Raw genomic sequence first — 6,000 nt, 5'->3', positions numbered from 1 at the left:
TTTTATTGGGATTTTATGCAGATCAGCATGTTTGGTCTAGTGCAACCAAATGTAAAAAGAGTCCATTCTGTATGTGGTTTAGGATGTTTTAGTACCTGATAGTCCGGTAGACTCGATTCTGGACCAAAATTACAACAACGGTTCCATTTTCAACAGGTGCAGTTCGCTTTCACACTGCACTGTGTCCAATGAACTAAGCCCTTTGAAAAAAATGTTCCACTCCTCACCTGTGGTGGCGCTGCACCAACAGCCACTGAAGGAAGCGACGCAAAAACCTCCGACAAAATCCTTCAGAGGTTCGAGCAACTTTCTTCTTCACGAATTGTAAACAAAAAATAAAGTGGTGTCAGATTTTAGAGGTGGAAGAATTTCTTATTTTCTTTGGTAGAATACCACAAGCTATTTCTCCCACCAGTGCTAGACTTGCATGTTTGTTTTGGTTGTATTTACCCAGAATGCCCTGCGCTATATTCCACATCCTGTCTTTGGAGCAGTCTGCTTGATACCACATTCAAACTGCACCAGAGTTCACTTAAACCAAACCAAGGCCAGGGTTTGTAGGCAGATCACAGTTCACCTTTTGGACCCGTGTCAGAATTTGATTGCACATTCACACCTCCTCAAACCAAACGGACATTACAGGCAAACAAACTAGAGTTCAATTAAAGCAGATTAAACAGGGCTGGTGTGAATGCATCCTTAATCACAATATGAATCTGCCTTTTCCTCAGATGGATGTTAGAGAGAGAAAGAGAGCATCATAAAGACCAAGGAGCACTGAGCAACTTACTATTTGAAGCATTTAGTAACATTGGAGCAAAGTTGAACTTCTTGCGTACATACAAAACATTTGAAAAATTTACATTTACTTGGTAAACATTATTACGACATGGTGATGCTGCCATCACCATGTTTTGAGTTTGTTCTTCTTCATCATGCACGGGGAAGCTGCTGATGACAAGATCGATGAATCTGCTGAGCTCCCCTGAGGTGGAATAAGTCCAGGAGTTCTACCCAGAAACAAACACAATGAAAAATCTAAAATGTTTCTTTTTCTATTTTGCCTGTCTGGCAATGTTCCACTTATAATTGTTCACTGACTGCCAAGATGAAGCCCAACAAAATTACTTTCACAATCGGAGCTTTGTGACTTTTGCTTTAGTGCTCCACTTGATGAATTAAAAGAAACTTAATTAAAATTTGCTCTGGGTTGATCTTAAAATGTATGGAGACAGAAAAGAAAGGGGGAGAAAGGAGAGGTAGAAAGGCAGGGGAAAAAGATAAAGAGGAAAAAAGATAAGAGTAGAGGAGAGTACAAGACAATATTCCAGAAGTCTGACTCTAAACCTGCAGAAAAGAGACAAAACCAGAGCAGAGTAATGTTCTATAAGGTTACTTAGCTTCAAAATGCTGCTTTCAAAAACAAAAACAGAAAATCAAAAACTGCAGTGACAAACAACACATCCATATATAATAATAACAACATCACTGAAAAGTACATGGTGCTTAATAATACAGGATGTGTTTAGTTGCATCTGTAATCCAGTATTTAGAGTGTATCTTTGAAGACCAGATTCCAAACACCTTCTGTGAAATAACTTCTGCAAGTAATTCCACTCTGGATTGACGTTGACACTTTTTTGACGGATGAAACGATCCTCTCGTTTGTCGACCACAACTTCATCAAGGACGGCAAGCGCTGATCCTCTCACAGTTTCTGCCTCGATCAAAGGGAACTTCATCCATATTAATGACCAAGCTACTGTAGGGATGCTATCATTGCTCTCTGCTGCTCCGTGTAAAAGTGTCCGGTAGCCGCTTGAGTCCATTAAAAAGACGCCAGCAGTTCTTTGGATCTCGGTTCCTCACATTCTTTTGAAAAACGTCCAGAACAAGAGCTTAGTGCCAAATTGTCCTCCTTCATCACTGCAACCCTTTCAATGCAAACTAAACCCACCAGCTAACAAGTCATTGTTATCGACAGAACTGACAAGCACTTCTGAAGCCCTCCTGCAGCGCCAGACCAGATGTAGCTTCTATGGGGAGGGAAAAAAAAACTGAGAGAAAACATAAAGTCAACAGTTGAAAGAACAGCAAAAATACTAATTGGAGAGTAGTAGGAGAAAGTGAGGAAAATTGATAAGACACAGATTAGCTTGTTTCTAGCCCAGATAAGCAGATACTTTGATTATTTGGCCTTAATGTTGCTGTAATGAATAGTGAATTATTTGGAAATAAATTGTCTAAATTATTAAAACTTATTCAAAACTAGTTTTCTAAATTAAGAATGTTGCAGAATGGTTATGGATGTCTGTCTGTTTTGATTAGCACTGTTGGTGGTTTATATTTTGTTTTGTTCAATGGTATTTTCACTTAATAATGCTTGTTTATTTTGTATGTACCTCACAGGCTGCCGTAGCCAAGGAGAGCAGGCCTGTAACAGCTGGCAGAGGGATTGTTTTGACTGTCAAGATGTGATTGGCAGAAAGAAATCGAAGCTTAGTGTTTCCCGGTGAAAGCAGCGAGGTACGTTTTGTTTGTATTGTATTCTAATATTTGTATATGTACCGTTTCCACGGTGACTGTGATGACCCGCATCAAAGAAACTAAACAAAACTCTGAAAATCACCTGTGGAGACTGCGCAAACTATTTCAAGTGCTGCTACAGTTGCTTTGATGTTCAGTCAGAGGCTTCTTCAGAGATGCTGTAATACAGACCACTACAGGAGATTCTTCCTGCTCATCAGCATCTGCAGCAACTCTGAAAATTTTTTAGAGCGTTTAAAAAAACACCCATTTGATTTCCCTTTAGGATTAATAAAGTTTTTTTTTTTTTAAAAAAAGAAAGAACTGAACTGAATGAGGCAGGCAGAAACAGAAAAAAAGTATAGTAACAGCATAATTCAATTCCATTTCTTCATGAACAACTTTCCATATTTAATGTCTAATCTTCAGCGTAGACCGAGCACATTCATTTTTAACCGTCTTATGAACTATGTCGCTTAATCATTTGACCCTGTAATGTCATCAGAGGCATTTCCTGAATGTCTTTAGCTGTATACGGTTAGAACAAGCTCAAAAGTAATAATAAAGTGTTGACCACTATACAGAAAGCCCTGAGGTTATAATGTGCTATATTATTCCTCTCATGCAGAGCTGGAATGTCGCCGCCACATTTCTCAGAGGCGATGAAAGTACATAATAATTTTCTTAGTTTCAGTGAAAGCGAAAGGCTACAAGATGAATCATGAGTTTATATTGTGGAAGGGGGAAAAAAAAGAATTATAAAAGGAGAGCAAAGCTGCTTCCATTATGTTGGATTAATAGAAGATAACCTCGAGCTTGTAAGGTGCTTCCTTTTATTATTATTATTTTTTTTTATTTAAAAAGTACAACCCTAATAGAATTACGCAACTTCATTTCCAGAAGTAATCAGTATAGGTGGTCTCACTCCGCTTCACCTCGCTCTGCCCCGAACTTCCAGATCAAACAGTCCGCCTGATACTAAAGATTTATTTGTGCAGACGCACATTACAGCCACACAAGGTCGGAGGAGATATCGCGTTGCTGATGTAGGAAATCCTCCCACTCCTCCCTCTCTGTCAGACAAACCGCAAACATCACAGCAGGAGAGGCCACGGACGTCAACCGGCAGGCGCGCGCGGGGAGAAACCTTCGCGAACTTTCCCCCACACCCAAAGCAGCCCGTGATTGATTCTCTACACGGGTCTCTAAACGGGTGTTACTCTGCTATCTGTAGCCGTAATGAATTCCATTATAAAGGGCCGGGAACGCAGGCACAGATGGAGATGGAGACAGCGGCCCAATGTCAGGTCGCAGAGAAGAGGCACAGAAAAGATATGAAGACAGGGGGAGGAGAGATGAAGGCGGAGTTGTCATTCAGAGTCTGTCTTGTCAGCGCGTCTCCCCGCCGGCCACGCACCGAAATAACAGCCGACTGCGGAGCAATTAGAACCGAAGCCTCACCGCTTCCAGGCAGCCTGCACACATTCCCTCGGCGTCTTCCTCCGTCGGAAGTGTTCATTTTAACACACACATACATGTAAATGTAGACATACGAGGTTTTTCAGCTTACTTCTTCCTCGAGCATGTTGGAGTAGCTACCCCCCCTCCACACCCTCATATGCCCCGTAACCACGGTGACCGAAGACTTCCCGCGGCCGGGGTTGTATCCGGGCCGCAGTGAGTCAGGATGCGTGATTGGATGAGTCATTGCCGTCTTGGGGCTAAAACAGCCCCTTTTGTCATTATCTCTCACTCTCTCCAAGTCTCTGGGTCGCTCTCTCACCGACTTGGTCCGTCTGCATTTATCCGCACTTAAGCCTTTTCGAGGTGGAAACAAAACAAATGAATAAATAAAGACACTGGAGGTTCTTCCAGCGCCCCGGGGAAGGTTCTTTCTGACACCACGGAGAGGTGTTGAGGCGGTCTGTTGACTTGCCACTTGCCTAGTTTTCATATCTGCTTTTACCCTTCAGTTTGTGCGCCAAGGTGGGGAGCGGCTGCTCCATCACTGTGTGGACAAAATACAAGCCGACATTTTTGTCTTCATATACATATATAGCTGCCACTACACATACATTTAAAAGTCCACCTTTATTAAGTATTAAATTGGCTTTTTTGTTAATAATGAATCATTTGATTATTATGGAAATCAAATATAAAATTTTTGCTGAGGGCGCCATCATTTTTTTAATGCACCTCCGTTTCCCCCTGAACAAAATTGCTTTGCCTCTGTTTTCATCATGGTGGCCCCCTGAAATGATTTCCCAGATGGAGGATCATTTCTCACAAAATATTGTGACTGAACACTTTCCATAGAGAAGGGCAGTTTTATTTTGAAATCACCTGCGTGATAAATTGACTCTTAGGTTAATATATAATTGGATTACTGTCCAGCCAAATGAGTGTTGCACAAAAGGAGAAAATTATTTGTGAATGATACATCATACTGTCTGAAAAGATGTTTGTCATACAAAGGAAATCAAACAAGACATTACAAAGTAGAAGATCCTGAAAAGCTTTCATTTTTTTGCTTTAACATGGTTGTTTCAAGAACATGTTTTTGATATTTTTCCATCAAACAGCACATTGCCCACATAATTACGTGTTCAACACATGAAGAAATCCATTAGACCATGTAAGTACTTTTGCAGTTGCAATAACCTGTAATTACGACACTATTAAAAACTAAGACATTTTTTTCATACTTGTGAAACACAATGGAAATTGACTATTGTTCAGTATGACTGTAAATGTTAACTTCTGCTGTAGAACTAAGATGGTTTCCATTATGTGCATTAATGCGTATGAAAGTATATTTGGTGATTGAAGAGGTATTTATAACAGTTTTTTTTAGTTGGAGACTGATAGTTTGGATTGTGTTAGAGAATTTTCGGAATTATCATTTTGTTTTTACTTTAGGTGAAATTCAGTCTAATTAAAGTGTTCTCTTTCCTTATGTGTATTTTCTGACGTGGAGGTCAGGATGTCTGTTTATCTTCATGTGAGCAGTTGAGTAGTTTTCTAGTTGATTAGGTTACATGTTGATTAGGCTACACGTTTACAACCTCTGTTCTTTTTACGACCTCTGCCCCTTTGACTGTTTTGACTGTTTTTCTTTGACAATAAAACAGGAGCTCGCGTAAAAGGAAATCAGAACTCTCTTTGTAAGCAGCTTGGAGAAGCTGTTTCGGAGACTTCTCCTTTTGCTAAAGCTTTTTCATAAAATTCATATTACGTGTCTGTAGTTCTTTTATTTAGGTATATAGGAAAAATACCCATCATTTTTTGGTGCCGAAACCCGGGATCTCTCCTCCCCCGCTGCCAGGCAGAGGAAGACGCGCTGAATCCGTGCACGACCAGAAGTCAACTGGACCTGGAAAGAAGGACCCAGGAAGCAAATACTTCACTGGGCCAGCGACGCATGTCCGACTTTGTCTGTCAACGGCGGAGAGACGAGATCCGACTGGACAACCA

Source organism: Gambusia affinis, linkage group LG18 (assembly GCF_019740435.1).
Source record: "Gambusia affinis linkage group LG18, SWU_Gaff_1.0, whole genome shotgun sequence".
In the NCBI taxonomy this organism is placed as follows: Eukaryota; Metazoa; Chordata; class Actinopteri; order Cyprinodontiformes; family Poeciliidae; genus Gambusia; species Gambusia affinis.
This window is presented reverse-complemented; position numbering follows the sequence as displayed.